The following is a 27,339-nucleotide window of genomic DNA, read 5'->3' on the forward strand; positions in this document are numbered from 1 at the left end:
TTCTGGGCTTCTTGGATCTGTTTCTTTCTCCAGGTTAGGGAAGTTTTCAGCCCTTATTTCTTCAAATAAGTTTTCTTCCCTTTCTTTTTGTTTCTTCTGGGATCCCCATAATTTAAATATCGGTCCTGTTGATGTTGTTCCATAAGTCCCTTAAATTATCTTCATTCTTTCATTCTTCTCTGACTGAATGAAACCCACTACCCTGTCTTCAGGTTTGCTGATTCTTTCTTTTACTTTGTCTGGTCTGCTGTTAAACAACTCTATTAAATTTCTCAGTGCAGTTATTGTACTCTTTGAGTCTTTCTGTTCAGTCCTTTCTTATATTCTATCTCTTCGTTTAAATGTCCATGCATTGTTCTCCTGACCTCAGTGAATATCTTTTTTACCATTATTTTGAACTCTTTATCTGGTAAGTCATTTATCTCCATTTTATTAAGGTCTGTTTCTGGAGTTTCATCTTGTTCTTTTGTTTGAAATATATTCCTGTGTTTCTTCATTTTCTCTGGCTGTGTTGATTTCTACACAATGGATAAAACAGCCATCTCTCCCAGTGTTGACAGACTGGTGTTGTATAGGAGATGAACCTTATCAGCCTGGCCTGAGCCCTTAGTGGTCTTTCAATCTCTTGTGATTGTCCAAGCTGCCTTTTTTGTTCTTAGTGGTTCCCAGTAATTGATGGTGTTCCTATATCCATTTCCATGTGGGTATATTCTTGTTCATCCAATGGGTAAGAGTCACTCAGCTAATTTCTGGATTTCTTTCAGAGGGAGTTGCTCCATTTGCAGCTATAGATTTGGTGTCTGTGGGATCAGGTGAGTTCAGGCACCTCCTATGATGCTATCTTGGATCATAACTTGAGATAACAATAAATTATGTCATTAAAATGCCATTATATCTTGACTGATGCTGAAAGAGGAAACTGACACCTGGCCCTGAGCAATATGAATAAGTGTTCACATCAAGTCCCACATTAAAAATGGAGAGAGAGAGAGGGAGAGATAAAAATAGTATATCCTGAAGTAAAGAAAAAAAGAAAAGTTATTCAGTCTAACTGTAGTCTTCGAAGATGAATTTTGAGTTGGTAAATTACTCATTTCTTAACAAAAAACATTTTTATCCCTGACATTTGCAATGCTGATGTCTAGAAATATAATAATCATGTGGGTAAAATGGATCTGTTCCCCAGTACAAACAAATTTACCTTAGAGTTGTATTTTGCATTCACATGAGCCAGTTAAAAATCTGAACTTCCTTGTAAAACACTTGCAAATCAATAATCACTTTTTCTTCATACATTCTTTGAAATACATATACATAATACAATATACATTGGCTAGTACTTAAAATATAAGCTAACAATCTACAGATAGTAAACTGGTTTTTTTCTGAAAAAGTCATTGTTCCCTCTCATTCTTGGATGATAGATCCTTATTTGAAAATTATTAGTACAGGTTGAGATATAATTACATACAATAAACTGCACATGTTTAAAATTAATAACCACTAATGCATTCTGCTATCACAGTAAAAGTAATGCACATAATTACCACCTCCCCCAGTTTCCTCATTCCTATTTATAATCTCTCTTTCTTGTCTCCCCTTGTTAGCTCTCTATCTCACAGCCACTGAGGTACTTTCTAATGCTATACATCTATTGCTGAGCTCATGTATAATCTCTGTCTCTGCCACCATGGCTACTTTGTTTATGAATCCATTAGGCGATGATGGGTGTGGTTGGTAAAGAAGCTAACTGGTATCCACAAAGTGAGTCATCCTCTCCACTTTATTGTTAATACTCTCTGCTGAGATCACCCTTTGGTGAGCACTCACATGGGACAAAAACTATCCTATATATTAGCAAATAAATTTGAAATGAAAAATTTTTATTAGCACCCTCAAACATGAAATACTTAGGTATAAATCTAACAAAGTATTATAAAATCTAGATGAGTAAAACTATAAAACAACAACAACAACAACAAAAAACCTTTCTTTGCTGATGAAAGAATTTGAAGAACAAATAATTGCAGAAATATTCCATGTTCATGGTAGGGTTCAATATTGTTAAGATGTCAGTTCTTCCCAATTTGATCTATATATTTAACACAATCCTATCAAAATCCCAGCAAGTTATTTTGTGGATATTGACAAACTGATTCTAAAGTTTTATATAGAGAGGGAAAAGAACCAGAATAACTAACATAATATTGAAGCAGAAGACCAAAGTCAGAGAACTGATGCCACCCAACTTTAAGACTTAATATAAAGCTAAAATAATAAAGAGTGTGTGGTATTGGTGAAGAAATAAATAGGTCAGTAGAACAGAATAGAGGCCTAGAAATAAATCCACACAAATATAGTCAACTGATCTTTGAAAAAAGAGCAAAGGCAATCCAATGGAGACAAGAGAGTCCTTTCAACAAATGGTGCTATAACAACTGGATATCCACATGCCAAAAAAAACAAAAAAAACAAAAACCAAAAAACCAAATCTAGATGCAGACCTTACACCCTTCACAAAAATAGATCATAGCCCTAAATGTAACATGCAAAACTATGAAACTACTGGAAGAAAACTGAGAAAATCTAGATGACCTTGAGTTGGTGATTACTTTTTAGATACAACACTATAGGCACGATCCCTAAAAGAAAAAAAAATTGATAAGGTGGACTTCATTACAATTAAAAACTCCTGTTCTGTGAAAGACACTATCAAGAGAACGAGAAGCCACAAACTGGGAGAAACTAGTAGCAAAAGATAATATCTGATAAAAGACTATTATCTAAAATACATACAAAACTTTAAAATTCAACAATAAGAAAACAAACCTGATTAAAAATGGGCAAGAGACCTGAACAGATACTATGCCAAAGAAGATAGATGGCAAATTAAGCATATGAAAATGTTTAAAATTGCAAAATGAAACAATGGGAAACTACCATACACCTATAAGAATGACAGAAATGCAAAACACTGTTAAAACCAAATGTTAACTAGAATGAGGAACAACATTATTTGTTGATGACGGAAATGCAAAATTATACAGCCATTCTGGAGGATGGTTGTCAGTTTCTCAAAAACTTAAACATACTCTTGTGATTCAGCAATCATGCTGCTTGCTATTTACCAGAACGAGTTGAAAACTTATGTTCACATATAAACCTGAACATGAATGTTTATAGCAGCTTTATTCATTAATTGCCAAAACCTGGAAGCAACCAAGATGTCTAATAGTAGGTGAATGAATAAATAAGCTGGTACATCCAGGCAATGGAATATTATCAGCACTAAAGGAAAGGAGCTACAAAACCACGAAAAAGACATAAAGGAATCTTAAATACATAAATACATGTTACTAAGTGAAAGAAATCATTTCGAAAAGTCTACATACTATATGATTCCAACCATATGACATTTAAGAAAAGGCAAACTATGGAGAGAGTCAAAAAGTCAGTGGTGGCTAAGGATTAAGAGGAAGAGAGTGGTGAATAGGCTGACAGAGAAGATTTTCAGAGCAGTAAAACTATTCTCTATTACACTATAATGCAGGGGTCCTCAACTCTCAGGCTGCGGACTGGTACTGGTCTGTGGCCTATTAGGAACCGGGCCACACAACAAGAAGTGAGCAACAGGTGAGGGAGCAAAGCTTCATCTGTATTTGCAGCCACTCGCTCCCCAGCACTAGCATCACTGCTTCAGCTCCACCTAATATCATCAGATATTAGCTTTTCATAGAGGCACCAGTCTCTGATGCCAAAAAGGTTGGGGACTGCTGCTATAATGTATTATAGTATAATGATGGATACATGTCATTATACATATGTTAAAACACCAAGAATGAGCCCTCATGTAAATTGTAGATTTGGAGTGACAATGATGTATTAACACAAGTTCATCGACTGTAAAAAATACACCACTCTGGAGGAGCATATTAATAGGGAGGGAGGCTGTGTTTAGGAAGGCATTGGGAATATGGGAACTGTACTTTTCCCTCAGTTTTTCTGTAAATCTAAAATAGCTTTAAAACATAAAAATGTATGAAAAATATTTTTAAAAGTGCACAGGGAGGTCCCATGTACTCTTCACCCATTTTCCTGTCACTAATGTCTTATATAACTATAGTTCAATAGCAAATCCAAGAAGATGACAGTAGTACAATTAACAAACCTTACTTAAAGTTTTTTAGTTTTAGATGTACTTATTTGTGCATTTGTAGGTGTAGTTCTATGTAATTTTGTCACATGTAGATTTGGGTAGCTATCACTACAATCAAGGTTCAGAACTTTTCATCACAAGGGTCTCTTGTGTTACTCCTTTATAGCCACATTACTCCTTCCCTCACCTGTTCCAACTTTTGACAAACTCTAGTCCTCTATCTCTATAATTTTGTCATTTCAAGATTGCTAAATAAATGGATTCATATAATAATTGACCTTTTAAGATCAACTTTTTTCACTCAGTACAATTCTCTTGAGATCCATACAAGTCATGTATATCAATAGTTTTTTGTGTTTTTAAATCTCTGAATAGTATATCATGGTATAATGTACCACAGTTTGTTTAACCATTCACTCATTGAGGGATCTTTGGGTTGTTTCTAGTTTGGGGCTATCACAATTAAAGCTGCTATGAACTCCATGTATGGATTTGTTTTCACTGAAGATTGGTTTTCATTCTCTAGAATAAGTACCCAGGAGTGGGACTGTTAGATAATATAATTGTATTTTAACTTTATAAGGAAATGCCAAATGTTTTTCTACAGTGGTGTACTATATTGCATTTCCACCAGCAAAGCTTGAGAGTTCTAGTTGATCAGTGTTATCCTCACCATAACCTAGTTTTGTCAGTAGTTTTAATTTTAGCTATTCCAATGGGTATTTAGTGGTATTCCATTGCTTTAATTTTCATTCCTCTGGTGGCTAATGATATTGAATATCTTTGCATGGGTTTATTTGCCATCTGAATATCCTCTTTTGTGAAGAGTCTGTTCAAGTAGTTTGCCCATTTTTTAAAATAATTGTTTTATTTTGGAATAATTTTAGATTTAGAGGAAAGTTGCAAACAAAGATAATACCTAAATTTCCCATATTCTCCTTCCCCGGTTTCACCTTGATATATTACTATTAACTAAACTCTAGACTTCATTTGTATTTGATCATTTAAAAAATATATATTTATTTTTATTGAGGTTAAATTTATATAATATAAAATTAACCATTTCTCAATTGTACAATTCAGTGAAATTTAGTATAGTCACAATTTCGTGCAACCATCACCAACACCACTATATAGTTCCAAAACATTTTCATCACCACAAAAATAACATTGACCCATTAAGCAGTCACTGCCATTCAAGTCTTCCCTAGCCACTAATGACCACTGATTTGTTTTCTGTTTCTCGACACTTACTTATTCTAGTTATTTCATATAAATGGAATCATATAATATGTGGTCGTTCATGTCTGGCTTCTTTCACTTCATATAATATTTTTGAGATTCATCCATATTATAGCATGTATCAGTACTTTTAAAAAATGTTTTAAGATTGTAAAATATATGTAACAAAATTTACTATCTTAACCATTTAAATTTTTTTTTTTTTAATTTTCAATTATAGTTGACATTCAACATTTTATATTAGTTTCAGGTATATAGCACAATGGTTAGACATTTATATAATTTATGAACTCTGTATGGATTTTTCAGTGAAGATCAGTTTTCATTCTCTACAAGTCTAGTACCCACTTGGCACTATACATAGTTATAATATTATTGACTATATTCTCTATGCTTTACTTTACATCTGATGACTTTTAACTACCAATTAGCACTTCTTTATCCCTTTAACTTTTTCATCTAGCACCTCAAACTCCCTCCCATCTGATAACCATCAGTTTATTCTCTGTATCTATGAGTCTTTTTCTGTTTTTCCATTGTTTATTTTGTTCTTTAGATTGCACATATAATTGAGATCACATAGTATTTGTCTCTGTCTGACTTATTTCACTTAGCATAATACCCTCTAGGTCAATCTATGTTGTCGCAAATGCTAAGATTTCATTTTTTTTAATGGCTGAGTAATATTCCACATCTTCTTTATTCAATTGTCCACTGGTAGGCACTTAGGTTGCTTACATATATCTTGGCTATTGTAAATAGTGCTGCAGTGAACATAGGGGTACATATCCATCTTAACTATTTTTAAGTATACAGTTCATTGGCATTAAGTACATTCATATTGTTGTGCCACCATCCACACCAGTCATCTCCAGAACTCTTTTCATATTGTAAAAATAAAACTCATTTCCTATTAAACAATAACTCCCCATTTTCCCCTTGCCCAAACCCTGGCAACCACCATTCTACTTTTCTCTATAAATTTGACTACTCTGGTACCTTATATAATTGAAATCATACAATTTTTATCCTTTCGTAACTTGCTTATTTCCCTTAGCATATGTCCTCAAGGTTCATCCATGTTGTTGCATATGTCAGAATTTAAGGCTGAACATATCCCATTGTATGTCTACACCACATTTTGCTTACCCATTCATCCACTGATGGATACCTGGTTTGCTTCTACACTTTACCTATTGTTGACTATGCTGCTATAAATATATTTGTATAATATCTCTTCAAAACTCTGCTTTGTTTTGGGTAGGTACTCATAAGTGAAATTGCTGGATCATATAATAATTCTATTTTTAATTTTTTTAGAAATTGCCAGACTGTTTTCTATGGCATTTTACATTCCCACCAATAATGCACATTCGTTCCCATTTCTCCACATCCTAATCAACACTTGTTATTTTCCATTTTTTGTTTTGTTTTGTTTTGTTTTTGATGGTAGCTATCACCTATTGGGTGTGAAGTGGTACCTCATGGTGGTTTTGATTTGCATTTCTGTAAGGATTAGTGATATTGAACATCTTTTCATGTGCTTATTGGTCATTTGTATATGGTCATGCATTGCTTAAGAATGAGGATACATTCTGAGAAATGCTTTGTTAGATGATTTCATCACTATGCAAACATCATAGAGTGCACGTACACAAACATAGATGGTGTAGCCTACTACGCATGTAGGGTATATGGTATAGCCTATTGCTCCTAGGCTACAAACCTGTACAGTGTGTTACTGTACTGAATACTGTAGGCAATTGTAACAATGATTTTTATTTAAACATAGAAAAGGTATACTAAAAATATGGTATAAAAAATAATGTTGGTGCATACAAATTAGAGAATAAACAGGAGGGCTGTGGAGCGAGGTGCCCATTGAGGGAAAGTACACACCAGGAAGAAGGAGTGAGGGAAGGAAGAGAAGAGAAGAGAAAGCGAGAACAGAGATTGAAAAAGACCCAGAGAGATAAAGCTTGAGATGAAAAATAAAAGGGGAGGGAGAGGAAGGAGAGAAATAAAGAAGAAGTAGGGGAATGGGAGTGGGATGAAAGATAAAGAGAAATAGAGAGAAGGGAAGTGAATTTGTATGTAAGAGTGTGTGCGCATGTGTGTGTAGGGGTGGGTGGGGGGCGGCTCTGCAGCTCCCCTCCTCCTCAGCCCACTCCAGTTGCTCCCTTGCTAACCCTGGGTCCCAGCCGTGGGCAGGGCTGGGGCAGGTGGACTGTATGCTGAGCTTCCTCATCTATTTAAAGCACCAAGAGCTCACAGTAAATTCAGCATTGTAGTTGGGTCTAGTCTTTCAACATCGCAAACAAACTTTTGCTGATAATCCATTATAATCTTATGAGACCACTATTGTATATAAGCCTTTGACCATTTTTAAATTGAGTTGTTTGTTGTGGCTCTTTAGGAGTTTTTTTTTTTTTTTTAATATATATATATTCTTGCTAGTAGACCCTTATCAGAAATGATTTACAAATATTATCTCTGTAGCTTGTCATTTCACTTTCTAAACAATGTCCATTGATGTACAAAGTTTTAAATTTTGATGTCTAATTTACCAATTTTTTTTTTTGTTGCTTGTGTTTGTGGTGTCATATCTAAGAATCCATTGCCAAATTCAAGGTCATGAAGAGTTTCCCCTATGTTTTCTTCTAAGAGTTTTAGTTCTTAAAGTTGTCATTGATCCACTTTTTTATATGTGGTATTAGGTAACGATCCATCTTCATTCATTACACATGGATTTCCAATGTATCAGTACCATTTGTTGAAGAAAGCATTTTATTCCTCTGTTGAATTGTCCTGGAAATTTGTTGTAAATCAATTGGTCATAGATGTATGGTTCTGTTTCTGGACTCTCCACTCTATTAATTGGCCTGTATGTTTATCTTAATGTTAGTACCACACTGTTTTGATTACTGTAGCTATATAGGAAGTTTTAAAATTGGTAAGGGTAAGTCTTCCAACTTTCTCTTTTATTTTCTTCTTTCTCAATATTGTTTTTGCTATTGTTGCTTTGGCATTTCTACATGAATATTAAGATAAGCATTTTCATTCTGCAACAAGACTATTGGTATTTTCATAGAAACTGTACTGAATCCGTTAGATTGTTTTGGGTGCTATTGATATTTAATAGCACCTTCTAATCAATGTACAAGTGATGTTTTTGCATTTATTTAGGTCTTTAATTTCTTTTAGCAATCTGTAATTTTCAGTGTACAAGTATTACACCTCCTTGGTTAAATTTATTTCTAGGTATTTTATTCTTTTGGAGACTTGAAATTTTTTAAAAATTTCTTTTTCAAAACTTTCATCATTGATATATAGAAACACAACAGATTTTTGTATGTATCTTTTACCCTGCAACTTTGCTGAATTCATTCATTAGTTCTAGTTGCTCTCTCTCTCTCTCTCTCTCTCTCAATCTCTCTCTCTCTCTCAGCCTAATTTCTCTGGCTAGAACTTCCATTACAATATAGAAGTGAAAATGGGTATCCTTGTCTTATTCTCGATCTTAAGGAGAGAAGATTTTAGTCTTCTATCATTGTCTGTGGGTTTTCATGAATGCCCTTTATCTGTTTGAGGAAGTTCCCTCCTAGTCCTAGTTTTCTGAGTGCATTTATCATGAAAGGGTGTTAATTTTGTCAAATGCTTTTGTTGCATCAGTTGAGATAATCATGTTTCCTCCCCCCCCCCCCCCCCCACTTCATTCTATTAGAATGGTTTGTTTTCTTTTGTGGAACCACCCTTGCATTTCTAGGATAAATCCCATTTGGTTATGGTATATAGTCCTTTTAATATGCTGTTGGCTTCTGTTTGCTAGTATTTTGTTGAAGATTTTTGCATTTATATTTATAAGAGATTTGGTCTCTAATTTTCTGTGGTGGTCTTTGTCTAGCTTTAAAATCAGGATAATGCTGGTGTCATAGAATGAGTTAGGAAGTGTTCCCTCCTCTTCTATTTCTTGAAAGAGTTAGAAAAGGATTGATGTTAATTATTTAAATATTTGGTAGAATTCACCAGTGAAGCCATGTCTTCCTGGACTTTTCATTGTCAGGAGGTTTTTCCATACCAATTCAATGTCTTGTTATAGCTACATTCAGATTTTCTTCTTGAGCCAGTTTTGGTAATTCATGTGTTTCTAAGAATTTGCCTGTTTTCATCTATGCTATCTAATTGGGCACACAATTGTTTATAGTATTCTCTTATAATTCTCATTTCTGTAAGGTTGATTGTAATGTCTCCACTTTCATTTCTAATATTTTGCATCTTCTCTCCTTTTAGTCTAGATAAAGCTTTGTTAGTTTGCTAATCTTTTCAAAGAACCAATTTTTGGTTTTGTTTGTTTTTCTATTCTCTATTTTCTGTTCTCGCCAATCTTATTACCTTCTGTTAGGCTTTGGGTTTAATTTGCTCTTCTAGTTTGTCAAAGTGTAAAGTTAGGTTATTGATTCGAGATTTTCTTTTTAATGTAGGCATTTATAGCTATAAATTTCCCTCTGAGCTGTGTCTTTGGTGTAACCTATAAATTTTTTTTTTATTCATTTCAAAGCATCTTGAATTTCCCTGTGGTTTCCTCTTTGACCCTTTGATTGTTTAAAAGTGAGCAGTTTAATTTTTAAATTTTGTGAATTTTCCAGTTTTACTTCTGATTTCTAGTTTCATTCCATTGTGATTAGAGAGAAAACTTTGTATGATTTTAATCTTTTAAAATGTATTGAAATTTGTTTTATGTCCTAAAATATTTTTTATCCTGGAGAATGTTTCATGTGCTCTTGGGAAGAATGTGCATTCTACTGTTGTGTGGAGTGCTCTATATACATCTGTTAAAGATAGTTGGTTTATAGTGTTATTAAAGTCCTCTATTTCTTTTTTGATCTCCCATCTAGATTTTCTACCTATAATTAAAACAGGCTATTGATGTCTCCAACTATTATTGTAGATATGTCTAATATTCCCTTCAATTCTGTCAGTCTCCTTTGTATAATTTGGATTCTACTGGTTAGTGCATATTTGTTTACAGTTGTTGTATCTTCTCACCAAATTGACTTTTATCAATATATAACAGTTTTTTTTTTTTACTTAAAGTCTACTTTGATATTAATATTGCCTCCCATGCTCTTCTGATTACTATTTTCATGGACTACATTTTTTTACTCTTAATTTCAATCTATTTGTGTATTTTGATCTAAAATGAGTCTCTTGTATGTGAATCATATGTAGTTTTAATTTATTCTTCCAATCTGTTTTTTAATTAGTGAATTTAATTGATTTATATTTAAAGTGATTACTAATAAGAAAGCACTTCTACCATTTTCTATTTGTTTTCTAGAAGTATATCTTTTGTTCCTGAATTGCTCCAATTCTGCCTTCTTTTTTTGACTTTTTCCTAGTATACCTTCATTCTCTTCATATTTCCTTTTCTTTATAGTTTTTAGTTTTTTTCTTAAAGGTTACCCTGGTGATTACAATTTACATCCTAAATTAATAATAATTTATTTTGAATTGATACCAACTTACCTTCAATAGCATACAAAACTTTCCTCCTAACAGTTCCACCACCTCTTATACACTTATTGTCTTAATATTATACATTACATGCCCATTAAGAAGGATTTATGATTATTAACATATTGCATACCCATTGATAAAGATTTGTAATTATTTTGTCTCTTAAGTCATGTAGGAAACAAAAAAGAGGAGTAAGAACAAAAATATAATAGTACTGGTTTTTATATCTACCTAGTAGTCATCTTTACCAGTGTTCTTTATTTCTTTATATGATTTCAGGTTACTGTCTAGAGTCCTTTCATTTCAGCCTGCAGAACTCTCTTAAGTATTTCATGTAGGGAGGGTCTATTAGTGATCAACTAACTCTCTTTGCTTTTGTTTATCTGGAAATGTCTTAATTTCTCTTTCATTTTTTAAGGAACATTTTGTCAGATACAAAATTTTGTCAACAGTTTTATTTTCTTTTAGTGCTTTAAATATGTTATCTCACTGCCTTATGGCCTGTGTATGGTTTCTGATGTAGAATTGGCTATAAATATTAATGAGTCTCCATTACACACAATGAGTCACTTCTTTCTTGTTGCTTTTAAGATCTTCTCTTTGTAGAGTTTAATTGTAATGTGTCCCAGTGTTGATCTCTATGTGTTTTTCATATTTGGAGTTTACTGAATTTCTTGAATGTGTAGACTCACATTTTACCTCAAGTTTGGGAAGTTTTCAGCCATTATTTCTTCAAATATTCATTCTTCCTCTTTTTCTTTTCTCCTTCTGGTTCTCCCATAATATGTTGGTACACTTGATGATGTCTCACAAGTCTCTTAGTTTCTTTTATTTACTTTCATTTTCTTTTGGTCTTCTGAGTCAATAATTTTAATTATTACTGTTTTTAAGTTGGCCAATTTCTTCTACTTGCTCAAAGCTGCTGTCAAACCTCTCTGGTGAATTTTTCATTTTAGCTACCATAATTTTTAGCTCCAGATTTTCTACTTGATTACTTTTTATAATTTCTATATCTTTGCTAATAGTCTCTATTTGCTTATTCATTGTTATCCAAGATTCTTCATTGGTTTTTTCATTTGTGCTTGTTTTAGCTTCATAATTTCTTGATCTTTTTAAAAATTAAAGTTATTTTTTCATCATTCTGAGTATCCTAAAAAGTCTTATTTTTAAAGTCTTTGTTATTCTTTTAATAAAATTAATTTCATCTGGAATAAATTGTAGTAGTTAATATTTTGCTGTCTTTCTTAGCATTAGATTTCTTTACGCAGTCTAGAATTTTTTTCTCTAACTCCTCTTTTTTGTTCTCTACTCTTGAGTATATAGTTTTGTAGTTGCTAACTATTTTCTAGATTCCTAGTCTATAATTTTCAGAGTTCTTGATCAATGATATTACTGGGGATATAAAAGAAATCTAGCTACTGATATAGTAAGTCATAAACCAGACCCAAAAGTTGTTTGAGGGTTTGAAACCTACCAAATGATAGGGGTTGTTGTTTTTTATTTTTTTATTTCTTATGTCAGTTTATAATTAAAGAATGTGGTTTGTAATATTCTACTTTTAAGTATTGAGATTTCCTTCGTGGCTTTAATATAAGTTTAAATTTTGTAAATTTTTCTATGAGCACTTGAAAATAATGTATTTTCAAGATACAAAGTCAAGATATATTAAATAAATCTTCATGTAAATTGTTTCTTTGTTCCTCTGGTGTTTCTTTTATGTCTTCTTGAGTTGTCATTAAGTATGTTAAAATCTCTCACTATTATTGTATTTCTGTTAATTTATTCTTTTATCTATAGTTTTGACATATAATTTATTCCTACATTATTTGGTTTATTAAAATCTGTAAAAGTGTCATTGTGGATAGTACATTTAATCACTATAAATATAAGCACTTTTCTAATTTAATGTACTTTTCCTTGAACTCAACTTTGATATTAACAGCATAATTCCTGTTTTAGTTTTTATAGTACTTGCCTAATATTTCCTACTACTAAGCTTTGAATCACTGCTTTAGATGTTTCTCTTATTGGATTTTGTCTGTGATACTTGCTGAAAGCCTTTTTCTTATCAAAAGTGAATTACTTAATCTTTTGACATGAGAGATATTTCATCTTAATTCTGTCATTTTAAAAATCACATTTAGTATTTTTACTTAATTTCTTGGGAGACTATTTACATACCATTCCCCATCTCCTTAAATTAATGTGACAATTTTCCATAATAAACTGTTTAAAGAGAATTTTTGTTCAAGAATGGAATTAAACAGCAAAACAAACAATTTTAAAAGACTGCTGCTTTAAAAATTCAACATTTTCACCATTATATTAAAACAAAACACAGAAATGATATTTGCATGTGTGTTTTCAGTGTTTCCTTGTGGTTGGCTTTCCTTGTGATCATACAAATGACAGACAGAGCTGTAGTTTGTCATGCTATATCGCAGAGGTTCACTCAGCTTCATATTATTTGAAGGCCCTGGTCAGAAGACTCTAAGGTCTTGAAATCCCAAATTATTGCTTCATCAATTCCTATAGGGCAAAATTTCCAATAATTTTCATTGTCTGCCTCATAAATAGGTACTTGAGTGATACTATTCTGGTGCAGCATCTTCAAGACTTACTGTGGTCCTCAGTTGTGACTCTCTTGTCCATGTTGTGGTAATGTTCCATGACTAAGATATAGGGCTAGATGCTGTATTTTGAAATGTCTGGTTTGGAGACTAAGGTCAAGTAGCCATAATCATCTTAGTTAGAGTCCTGGATAGCAGTCATGACCAGCAGTTAAAACAACACTGTTCTCTGAGACAATAAGATACCTAAAAGTGGCAGGAACTCTGTTTTCAGACTGAAACCTGAACACTGAGGCATCAACAATGGACATGGTGCTCTCATGGCTCCCCCAGGCCAGAGAGGTCCCACTGGCAGAGAAATTGAACTTGGGATACAGTCTCCAGTGCCACCAAACTCTAACATGAGCTAACCAAACTGCATCTTGCTGCCCCATGTCATACTCGTTGGCTTTTCATCCACTTCTTTAATGTGCAGAAACACTCTTTATTGAAGTCACACGATCCTGTTGCCAGCAAAAAATTGTTGAAAACAACTGAAAACCTTTGAATGAATCTGCTTTATAATGTACCTGCTTACCCACTTGTCATTTTCATACTCAGGAAACAAACAGAAATAAATTGGGCTTCACAATCCACAGCAAACTTATTTTCTAGAGGGGACCACTTCCTAAAAGTGGTTGCATGATTAATTATCAACATCACCAGGGTTATATTCCAGACACCACCATTCTGATGCATTCTGCAAAGGATCATGTGATTATGCTTGAGTCTAGTCAATACCTGTGATGTGTCCATCCTGCTCTTGGAGTTCATGAGATTTCACCTATTGGCTCCCATTCTTTTTATAGACGTGAACTTTGCGGTTATTGTGGCTAAGGGCAATCTGAGTATGATGCCTCTTCCAGACATGACAAGTGACTGGCTGAGTATGATGCCTCTTCCAGACATAACAAGTGACTGGCTCTAGTAAAACTTGCTGCAGGGCTAATATTCTTGATGTTTCCAAAAAGTAGAAAGCTGGGGTCAGGGCAGCCTTGACAGGCTCAGAGTAGACAATTTGAAGACTCTGGTCAGTGAACATGAACAGGATCTGTTCCGTTCTGCCACTTTTATAGTAGATCATTTCTTCTTTTTTGTGCTTTCTGTAGCCACTTTCACTATGCAATCTGTATTTTCTTATTTTCTTTTTTGTATGTATTCTCCTTTGCCTAATTTTTGAAGTTTTAAGGTATTTTAATTTTTTTCCTCTTACTTACCTTGAAGATATATTCTTAATTCTTCTTGAATTATTATCTATGCATAATATCAATTGCTTTCACCTTATGAAAGGTAAAATTAGTATAATTCTCCTTCCTCTACTTGTCTTTGCTCTTAATTCATCACTGGTTAACCACAAAATTTAGTTAGAGAATCATAAATTTTTGTTGGCAACTTTGACCTCCTCTCAATTTTCTATCTCTTAATTTTAAAATTACACTATTATATCTATATTGTTATAGATTTTAAGTTGACATTCTATTTTATAATTATATTTGTCACTGTTTAACTTTAGTTCTATAATTAATTAAATAGTCACTACTTGTCCTTTGACCATGGCCTCTCCTTTTCGTTGGTTGGATAACAGCCTGTAGTAGATTTTTGTTTTTAAGGGCTCATGGGGGCCTATGTTTCATTTATCATCTTCTATGATGGTTATATAACAATATATTCATACAGTTATGTGCCAGCAAGGGTTGAATTTTATGTAAATTTATTTTTAGGTTTTTAATGGAAAAATCTAGTTTATTAGGAAAGAGAAATATATATATTTTTGTTAAAAATGAAAAGAATCTGGCAATTCATAAAAGGCTAATACTTAAGAGTTCTAACTTCTAGAAGTCCAATGTATGAGGTTTTCACTGTTATTACTATTATTTTACTATTACTGTTATACAACTCTAGTTAAGGATTGTTGTACTAAGAAGTTACATTAGTATCCAGTGCTCTCCAACATAATGTCATTTTTCATTCATCTTTAGTGAACAGCTCATATACACACTCACTTTATATAGATAAATACCTTCATATAGATAAATGTTATCTATTACTTTGGGCTTAAGATCCTGCCTATACTCCAGCCATACATTTCTAATTGCTCACTGAATGCTTAGCATGGATGTCCCTGTAGCAACTGAAACTCATTTTCTTTTTCCTCTCAAACCAGGTATTCTCAATGAGAGCTAGTCTCAATAGTCTGTAGTCATACCGACTCCCCTATTTCATATGCCTTATCAACCCTCTTCCCTGACTGTTCTCAATCCCATCAATTGTAAAGTCTCCCATGGTAATTCCTTCTCTCCTCTTGTTCATTTTTATTGTTGTTATCCTACTTCGGGCCCTTATTTGACCTTCTGCAACGGCTTCTTAAATATCTTCCTCCTTCACTAATAGATTATACACTACTGGAAAATATTTTTTTTAAACATGTTACAGGCAACCCAGGGTATAATTTAAACCAATGTTTTATATTGGAAGAATTTATATACATATAGACATTATTCTCTTTCAGAAGCTTTATGCTTTTTTTTCTGGAAAGATGTTCTAAAAATGAAATTATATTAATTACATATTTAGAAATGCAGACTTAATAAAATGTTATTGTGAATCTTTTTAGGCATAAAAAATTCTTTAATAAAATAACAAGGACTTGATTATCTTATCTTTTCCATATATCTGAGTTTTCATAATTCATCTTTGCTTAAAGTATGCATGAAAAACAAAGCCATTAGGAGGGAGATAATTGGAGATTTTGACAGACATTTGTAGAAATTGTTTATTAATATATTTATTAGTAACAATTGTGGCTGACACCCAGATTAGAATTATAACTGATTTCTTTGCTACTTCTAATAAATATATAAGTGGGCTAGAAATCTTCTTTCTCTTTTATTTTTATTTTTCAACATTCTAGGAAAAATTTTATGATTGTGGAAATTACATGAATAAATATCAGAATGCATATTTTTCTAGAAAAAGGCGTTATTTAAATAGTCTTCCTTTGACATTTGTCACAGTACGTGCTATACAAAATGATAGGTGGTTATACGGCTATAAGCTTTGCAATGATATATCCTTGATTTAAATTCAGTTTTGCTACTAGTTGTGTGACTTTAGGCAAATTCAATTTTTTCATAGCCTTAATTTATCTGTGAAGTGAGAACAATGTCTACCTACCTTATCTTAGATAACTTGTACAAATTATATAGCATAGTGTCTGACACATAGTAGAAGGTCAATAAATGGAACTATAATGTTGAGCTTTCCTTTGACATCAGTTACACTAATAAAATTCTGATTAACTTCATAATTTCTTTATTGAACTAATGATAATATTGAACTAATGATAATTTACTATGTCAGTGCTTTGTATTTAAAAAAATACTATAGGTAGATGGGGTAAAGGGGGTTAAATATGTGATAACAGAAAGAAATCTAACTATGGAAGTTGAACACACAGTGTAAATATATATATGCCTTACTGTAAAAAAAAGTAAAAAATAAAAATTAAAAAATACTATATTATCTATTTATCAAATTCATATAAGATTATATGTAATTAGATTTTAAATGTAATATTTAAGTTATTTAGATACAATGAGAAGAGGTATGTTAATATTCTCCATAAATTTTAGGTATTATGTTCTGTGATCTAGGTTCAAATCTTAAATTTACCATTTATTAATGACACACGTGAAACAGTTTTGTAAACTCTAAAGAATAATGCAAAGATTAATTATTTTTGTTATTTCAACCATGACAGTAGCAGGATTTATGGTATGGCTTCTTTAAGTCAGAATAAAGGTAATTTGACTAAATTTCAAAAAAGAAACCATGCTGGAACAAGCAGATAAAAATTCTGAACCAAAAATTATGAAGTCCTATTTAATGAAGCCAAAGCTCCATTCTTTTACATATCAAATTTTTTTTAAATTAAATAGCATTAACTCTAAATGATATTAATATAAAATAGGGAAAATAACTCCAGAAAAAATGATGCTCATTTACATGATAACAGTCAAAAGGGCCCATATGAGTGACTATTTAATGTTTAAAAACATTTTCATGATAAAAAGAAAACAAACATTATATACCTTGGTATATAATGATTTATAAAACATAATTTTGTAAAATGATTGTTAACAAACAAAATGTCGAATGCTGCCAACAGAACTGTATGATGATTTTAGAACGCCTTTTTGGAAAGACATCAAGCATTGCCATCTGAGAAACTTGTGTTATTCATGGACTGGTTGGTAAAAATGTTCAGCCAAATGAATATAAGACAACTTAAAATTGTTGGCTTTTGCCTACCGTACCAAGATCAGTCTTAAGATCTGTTGGCAGACTTAACTTTCTTGATCCTTTAACTGAAACAACAGAAAAAGGAAAAAGGTAGCTGTTAATTATATAAAATTAAAGAAAAGTGTGGGGGAACAGTATGTCTTACAGTATAATTATTAAAATCCTGATGAACATTACATTTAGTGAGCATGTATGGAAGCAGAAATATTGTTCAATGTTAGTTCATTGCCATTCAGTAGTAAATATTTAATATGCAAACAGAAACATGAGAAAAGTAATTGTTCTTACAATAAATATTTAAGTGTATCTTTGCATAGTTTTTTTCACATGTAGTATAAGAAGTGATTTCATATTTAATTTGGAAAGAACCAAAAATTTTAGATAAATCTAATAAGTAAAGAAGTATTGCAATAAATATATTAGGTCATATCATAAATAACAATGATAAGGGTAAAAACATGAACTTTGTCAACAGCTTTTTGAAATAGAAAAAAAAATTCTAGTGTATGTATATGATGTAGTCAAAGAAATGTTACCATGCCCGTGGCAGGTGAAATGATTTCATTATTGAACACTACAATGATAAATTCAGTAGATAAGAAAATCTTGGAAATACAAAATATTTGAAAATGAATTTAATTATATTATTATAAACCAAGCTATCAGAAAATGTTCGAATAAACCAAGAAAACTCCTGCAATTTATGGAAAAGCATTCATTATTTATCTGTTAATAAAAGTTTTACATTGGATATCTCCAAATATTTAACTAGAATGTACGTTATCGTATTAATGCATTAGGGGAAATTATGTTAGAAATCATTATCAATTACTACCTTAAGACTCTAATGGATGATACCAATTAATTTATACTTTCTGGGTGATAATTTTTACAACTAGGAAAGTTATTTTAAAATAAAGATGCTGGATGATATAGTAGAAAGAATACTCAATTTAAAATCAGAAAATGTGGCTCACAAATTTATGAATTGTTACCACCTATATGTTTAGCTTTGAAAAAAATCATTTCATCAATTTGCATTTTAGTTTTCTTATCTGTTAACATTCTTGATTCTATCTGTTTCATTTGGAATATGATTGGAATACATTTTATAATAGGTTTATAGAATCTAAATATAATATAAACGTAAATGTATTTTTTTGTGTTGATAAAATATTATTTGTATTTTGATTTTTTTACCTTAAAAATTAAGTGTTTCATTCTTAATTCACAAGTCAGATCAAAATAGGTGGCAAACTGGATTTTAACCTGTGGGCTGCAGTTTGCTAACTACAATATGCCATGCTAAACTACTTATAAAAATAAACTAAGTATTATTATTCTAATAAAAATAATAGCAGGTGGTTATCATTTTGAAAAGACATTAAGAAATAATGCCATTAAGATTAGGGAAGATCAATAAATTAAATTTTAGTAATTTGGGTTTAGAATTAGCACAAACAAAAAGATGTTATTTATATCAAAATATGGCAAACTATAGAAATATATGTAATACTTATGCTTTATAAGAGGTTGCAACTAAAGTATATATCTATATCTATATTTTAAATTTTAATGAGTTTATTTGAGCCAAACTGATGATATATGCCAGGGAGCAAGATTTCAAATGTTTCTGCAAATAAAGTATATTTTAAAATATACTTTATTTTATATTTTATATTGATTCATAGTTTAGATGGATTGAGAAAGCGGGATATTTTCTATTTAATCTTTCATTTAATTTTTTAAATAGGAACTAATTATAATGTAAAGATTTGTTTTATGATTTATCTTAATTTTCCTATTTTGTTTTTAAATAAGGTACTTCAACATACCTATATAATATTTCAAAAATGGATTTCAAAGAGTTTTTAAAAAGAGAGCAACAGTCTCTGCCTATTGATCAAAAGGCAGATGCATACAACAGGACAATGACTACAAAGTCAGATGCCTTTCATGCCCCACTATTTTAATGGAGAATTCATCTCCTATAGTTTAGTATCTAACTTATTCTGGTTCTCAAAACTGCTCCACTTTGGAGAATCCCCACCCCCTCTACTTTACCACCTACCTTTTTGGCTTCCTGTACATGACTTCCTATCTAAAAACTGAGGCCCCTTCACAAATATCATCTTAAATTATGTAACTGGGGGAGGGAAAGGGAATGGAATGATTAGTTAATGGAACTAATTAGGGATCTTCTTTAATAAGAATGTTAATAACAGTCCTCTGTTATTTATGCCCAGAATGATCCTCCTCATCCCTCGTCCAACTAATAAACTCCTACTCTTCAGAACAGCTTAAAAATCACCTACTTATTGAAGGCAGCTTTAAACTTAAGGCTTCATCTGGTGCTATTATCTTAACATAGCACTTTGTGCACATCTCCTTGATAATACTTAACCCGTTTTATTATACTCGATTCTTTTTGGTCTGCGTACTACTCACTAACATCTTGAAACTTGAGTTCTCCAAAGATAGGAACTGTATTCCCAATACCTAATGAAGTATTGGCATAGAGTAGATGTACACTAAGTGATTCCCTAATGAATGTTGAAAAATAACAGCAAAGTCAGAAGGTAGGGGGGAGAGTTTACTCTGAAGAGGGCTATGCAAATTGAGAAAGTATGTGTAAGTGTTAGAGGAGTATGTTATACGTTAAAATTTGAGAAATTTGGGTTGGAAGATGTATGGGGTAAGAGGAAGCAAGAGAAGTCTTGGAAATACATAAAATGAAAACAGTACATATTACACACATTAACCTTTGCAGTGTGCCTCTGGGAATGCAGCTTTCTGAATTTCTTAATTTTTACCATTATCTAAGCTAAACCATGTGCACCATTATTATTTGATGTTGTTGGTCAAAGGGGAGAAAATGGGAAACAGACTTCTTACTACACACTGGCTTGGCATGCTGCACAGAGAAGAGAGATGGAGAGTCCTGGCTCAAAGGAATTTTAGAGGTCATCTAGTCAAATACCCTCTCAATGCAAGTATTTCTCCTACAACATTCTTGGCATCTTTGAATAGTTCCATGACAGAAATCTTCAAAGGTATTTTTAAAAAATCCAATTTGGGGTTTGCTATATTGCTACAGAATTTCCTTCTTTTGAGCTCAAACTTTCCTTTATCATTTACTACTTTGCTCCAGTTCTAACCTCTGGAGCAATAAGGAGTAACTGATTCATGTTCTCACATGCCAGATCATAAAGTAACTGAAGAGACTTAGGGGCCATCTCCAGATATTCTCAGTAGAGCAGCAGAAATGTGTATTTTAAAAAGTGTTGCAGGTGATACTGATGCCAAGAGGTTGGCAGATCACATTTTGAGAAATAATGTTTTATGATTTTATAACCATTAACCAACCTATGGGACTTTAACTTAGGACCCTTCCACAAAAAAATACTTTCTGAGATGCATCTTAGATTTTCCATACAAGAGATGCCATATTGTCCTTAGTTGTTAAATTAGATACCAATATACAGATATAGATAACACTTTGCTGAGCTTCTTAAGGTATTATGATTAGTTATATATATTCTTTAACAGGTACTTTTCTATTAACAATTTTATATCATATCTATCTTTAATTTTCCATTTTCTGATGAGGAATAGATAGTGGTAGTTATGATAGGAATGTCCCTATTAGAAAATGCTAGATGCCTGTTTCCCCCTCTGTAAAGCACCGCAAAGACTTTTGCTTTTCTCCAAGGCAGGTTTCCATGTATTTGATGAAGTAAAGCCCAATGATCAAGAACACAAGTAAGCTGGAATCAAATTGTGACTCAGCTATTTACCAACTGAGTGACTCTGGTGTAGTAGTTACTTATTTCAGGAAGACTGTTTTTCTTCCTCTGTAAAATAGAGGATGATAATAGCCCTTACTTCATAGGGATCTTGTCAGCATTATTTAAGGGAACATGTGTAAATTACTTAGCGTGGTGTGATATATAAGAACCATTCAATATTAGCTATTATTTTCATTATTGAACTTAGTTGGCAAGAAAAGATCGTCATTCTATGGTATTATATTTCAGGAATGACTTATCCGGGCAACATGTCCTACTTAAAATCTAATGTGTAGAATTAAACACAGCATACTTGATAAGGCCTCTAATTGTACATAGTACTATATACAATTTATTTGCTGTGCACAATAGTACTTCCTAAGTGACCACTCTCTTTTCAAGAATAACATCACACACTTGATTCATAATGGACTTATTCTCTATGAAAACTTCTAAGTCATGTTGTACATCCTCACATAGAAAAACTACCTGTCTTGGCTAATAGACAGTAACACAGCCAACTGTACTGTAGGTAATCCAGCTGCAGGGCAAGGAATATAGCTGTAGCAAGTGTTTGATTTCTTATGATTCTAATCCTGTTAGATTCTGGGCAAACTGCCAGAAAATTCTTGTTACTTTAACATGTCATGGCATACATTTCTGAAAGAAAAAATAATTCATAACTATACACTAAAAAATGTGAATTTTATTTTATATAAATATATATCAATAAATTTGAGTTTAAACAAACAAAAAGGTCAAAGGAAAGCATCCCCACAGACAGGGTTAATCACTTACCTAATCACATCTATCACCTTTTGACTTACCTAGAAATTGTTAGATAGGATGGCATAAGAGACCAAAGATGCTGCAAATGAGTGAAAGGATTGGCTGATGGCAAAATACATATTAATATTTACCTATAAATTCAGGCCTAAAAGTCACATGATGGCCAAGCCCTACAACAGCATCAGATTTATAAACCTTAGCAAGACTATTCTCAACTCCTAGATTTTCCTCCTCCCAAACTCAAGTTCAGTTACAGTAATGAGGCAGGATAGGCTGGTGGCTTACCATAGTTTATGCCAGAATAAGGTCATATGCTCAGCCCTATCTTTGATCTTCAGCCCTAAATATGAAAAAAACTTTAGGCATTAAAACAATGTTTTGCCTTGTGGGCTTCATGTATCTTGTTGGTATCATCTTCAATCAGCTGTACATTCATATGCCCTTTTCCTAACTCCTAATTCAATTCAAAACCAATAGATAGATAGTACAGCCTGGCTCATCAGAGGGATTTTTGTATTGGCTTCAAATAAGTCTCAGTCAGATCCTTGGTTTCACATTTGAATCAGAATTTTAGAAACAGTGAACCCTGAATCAGTCTGAATATGGTTACTGTTTTAATGAGAAATAACATAAAGAGCTAAAGTAGAAGTTACCAATTCAAACTTCTGATTAGTGTTTCTTGATTAGAAACAACTGGATTGACTTTCTGGTTCCCAATGAAGGGTTTCTATTTTATTATGAATAAGCTATCACTAATATTTAGAAATTTAAAATGATTAAGGAGACCAGGTTCAATCTCTTTAGGCCATGGATGTTCAACACTGCTTTTTATAATAACTATTACTATATATTATTGACTATCTGGACACTAGCACACAGTTAAAGGTAAGAAACTTGGCTAAAGTTATAACGGTAGAAAGTGGCAGAGTAAGGTCAAATATCTGACTCCAAAGCTATGCCCTTTCCATTAAGCAATATAGAAGATGCCATCTGCGTAGCCTAGATATCTTCTGTAAAATAAATCTAACATTAAATTAAAAAATAAATTTATCTATCTATAGATTAATTAATCGGTCAAAATATAGTAATGAATTTCATTTGCCTCTATCTTCCCCAAGCCAGAAACTAAGATAGGACAAAAACACCTGGTATGTATATAGGCACAGTTACACACACACACACACACACACACACACACACACACACAATTTTGGGGTCACCATGACAGGTGGAGCCCTGAAAAGGCTATATGACTCTAATTGTGTTGTTATATTCCCTTTTATGTTCTTCAGAAGTGGCTAAGATATAATCAGGCAAAGAGCTATCTTTATCAGAATTTTCCCCAACATAAAAATGTTTATTATGACTCTATTATTCTTGCTACCACAAAATATGTATTATATTTCTATCTAGATGTTAATGAATCAGTGAGTTTTTCTTAGTGTCATATGAACAAGTGTTAAATAATTGTGAATCTTTACTTCTGTTCTTGTTTATCTTGAATTATAAACTCCCAGAGAGAAGTAGGCTCTTCCACAGACTTTTTAAAAAGTGAAAACAGGTCAAATAATTTAGGGTCAGAGGACCTTAAAGTCTGAAGAACTGAGTTGATTCAGACTAAGCCATTTTACTAGTAGGGGTAACCTTGGATGTTATAGAATTTTTTTCTTAGCCATAATTTCTCCATCCATATAAAATGAGAACAATACCAATTTTATAGTTTGCTCTAGATCAAATAATACAAATGAAAAAATAGCTTGTTTGCTTTAAAGTACTATACCAACGTTGATTACAATTTTTAGCAAACAAGGCCTAATAAATTCAAAATGTGATAATCTGTTGATTTTATGAACTATAAAAACTAAAAATTATTTTCAAAACCAATTTTTCATGGAATTTAAATGGTAAACTGTGTTTCCGGTATTTTATGCAAAGTATATCTATTTTGAATTTCTTTGTTAAAACATTGTCTCTTCGTGACTCAGCAGCTTCTCACTTTCTCACTGCTTTCAATTGTGATTATTTTTTGTAATTCTCATATTTATTTTTCTCATTTTATTAATGAAAACCAGGAAAAAGCACAGGCTTTACAACCAAATGTAACTAAGTTGGAATTCCAGCTCTACTTACTTAAATACTGTGGGCTTCAGTTTTCTCCTCAGAAAAAGGCATATCATAGGGGTGTTGTATTACATAAGAAAAAAGGAAACTACTGTCTGGAAAATTATTGATCGCAATTATCTTTAGGTTTCTTAGTTACTTTATTTGGGGTATAGAACCTTGGCAATTCAGGTTTCTTAAAGTTGCCGATCTGGTTATAACCATTTTGTAATGGTTTCCTATATTAAAGAAGCTGCATAATCAATGTTGGCTTCTGATTTGGTCCCTATGAGCAGCATCAAATATTCAATGAGTGCATAAAATTTAGATATAGGACCTTCCTTTCTGCACACTATTTTTGAGAGAGAATATTGCCCCTTTGAGGCATTTCTTTGGTGGAGTTTCCATGATCATTGCAGTTATTTCTGATCATAGAAAATATTTAATTGTATTTTGAAGAATTATGGAGAATTTTTACAAAACTACATTATTTTCTTTTTGGCTCTTAAATTTTCCCTGAATTCTCTGTTGGTCTCTCTAGTTTTTCTTATAGGCCTGATAAAATTATTCAGGTTTAGAGTAGAAAAATAACACTGTCAAAATTCTATGGAACATTTCAAAACCTTTCGCAAAAGCCTTAGGAATCCCTGCTCTGTATCTCATGAAGTCAGCATCTATGGTTTTAGCCATTGCTTCAGGAAATTTTTATTCATTCACCATGAGGGACCTGTGTTTTCAGCACAACAGATAGGAATAAAGTTTTGAGACAAATTGTGAAGTCTGAAAACTTGTGGAGATATAAATAACTTGTTCATAAAAGAAATTTTCACTTTCACCTGGCAAGTGATGTACTTGATTCCTCTGTCTCACAGCTGGAATTTCATTCCTACAAAAGCCTGGTGTTGCCTCAGGAATTCTGGTAGCAAGTCCTAAAGGAAAGGAATAATAATAAAAAAAAAACTATTGGCATATAATTTCTTAGCCAAATGAACCAGAATTTTTACCTTAGAGGCGAATTTCATGATAACTACTTGGAAAGATCTCTATTCTATGCCTTTATCTGTGTATTTTGGTACTGCCCCAACAGAAGACTGTTTAGAGGGAAGAGGCTTTCTTCTTTGGAGGCTGTAGTAGAGTTCTAGGCACATAGAATCATAAAGAAGGAGCATTCAGACTAGGCTATAAGACCTAGTTGTAATCCAAATTTGAGAACAGAACTGGTTACTTCTTTGTTAGTATTTTGTGACATTCACCTCTATATTTTAATAAAGGCATCTTTAGTAAAGATATCTAAATAAATATATTTTAATAAAAAAATATTTCTATCACCCTAGCCTTCACTTAAACTTAATAGTATAATAAATCTATTGTATATTTTGGAAAGTGAGAATCATGAGGATGGATAGCTGTATAAGTAGCAGCAGTATTAGGATCTAATGCTATCCTAGTAAAAGATGTTCATTTGAGCAAATGATTTTTAAAGGCATAACTTAAAGGAGGACAAATTAGAAAAATGCACACCTTGTGGGTAGACATAACCCTACAGCTGAAGGCTTGGTTAGTTTTCAGCTCTTTATCCAAAGAAAAATGTGCTATTTCCTTTAAGGGAATGTATTTCTGTGCCAGAAACTAGTAGAGCTAGGGCTGAATATTAGCTCCTGCTCACCCGCTTTGGAGGTATATTTATGTAGTACACAAATTGCATAAACTTACCTGGTAAGCAAAAAAGGGTTACAAAGCTTTAAGAAAAAAACAATTTGTAAAATTATTAATTTAATGTTGGTTTCTGTAGATAGTTCCATTTGGCATGGAGTACATTTATTTTGTTCAGTAGTTTCTCAGTAGATAGCATAATATCTAACTGTAGATACTGAAAATCATTTATTGAATAGTTCGATAAATGAATAAATAACGAAATGATTAAATTGTCCTGGAAGCTGAGAAGATCAGCATTCTGTTTGGCTCATTGGGATTCTTTCAGCTCCCCATTCCTACTCTATTCTCTCTCATTATCCTCAAGGAAATATTTAATAGTCCGAAATTTCACTCTATTTTACTTTTAGTCTATTGGGCTAAAAGGGGGTCTGAGATCCATATAGAAAATCAGAGTTATAAAATAATTACTGGTCTCCAGCTTCTGTGATTCCAACCTCTCTTAATCAGAGATATTTGTATCAATGTTTTAATCTATTTTTAGCAGACTTTAAATGGATGAGTGTCTGAGATCCCAAAATAGATCCTGAGAGATGAAGTAACTACTGAAATAATATTTTAAAAAGTTTCACAGGACCACAGTTCTCAAATGGTACAGAAACCAGAAACATTAGCATCTCCCAGGAACTTGCTAGAAAAGCAAAATCTCAGGCCCCACTCTAGACTTCATTAAAATTTTTCTGGCACTCAACAGTCTGTTTTCACAAACTCTTCACATGATTCTGATACAGGCTTAAGTTTGAGAACCACTGCACTAAGAAAAAGAAGGCAAAAGAATAGTATTGGAAGGAAAAAGAATAGTATTGGATCTTAAATACTATATATGCATGAAAAGGGGAGCTACACCCATATACAAACATAACTGCCATTATTAGTCAAACCTAATTAACTGTTTCTGAGTGTTTAAATCAAGGAGACTTGTTAGGAGGCATAGCTGCATTCCTTTTACAGAAGTGAGAATGTATTACAAATATTCTAGTTTTCCTTAATTATGTATATTGATCCTGTCATTCATGAGTTATCTAAATATTTTAATTGTTTATATTTTCATTTTTTCTACCTCTAGAGTTAATAAGCTTCATGAGTTTTGTAAACTGCTGTTACAGTCTTTTTTTTTTTTTTT

General features: G+C 32.3%; 1 protein-coding gene and 1 pseudogene across 1 annotated transcript in view; both read right to left on the reverse strand.

Moving 5' to 3' along the window:
- Window positions 1-27,339, reverse strand: part of STXBP5L (syntaxin binding protein 5 like) — a 279,142-nt gene that overhangs the window by 42,094 nt on the left and 209,709 nt on the right. The gene's annotated exons all lie outside the window — the stretch shown is intronic.
- LOC111730715 lies at window positions 13,374-14,394 on the reverse strand (annotated as a pseudogene).

The sequence above is a fragment of the Pteropus vampyrus genome, unplaced genomic scaffold (assembly GCF_000151845.1).
Source record: "Pteropus vampyrus isolate Shadow unplaced genomic scaffold, Pvam_2.0 Scaffold1, whole genome shotgun sequence".
NCBI lineage: Eukaryota > Metazoa > Chordata > Mammalia > Chiroptera > Pteropodidae > Pteropus > Pteropus vampyrus.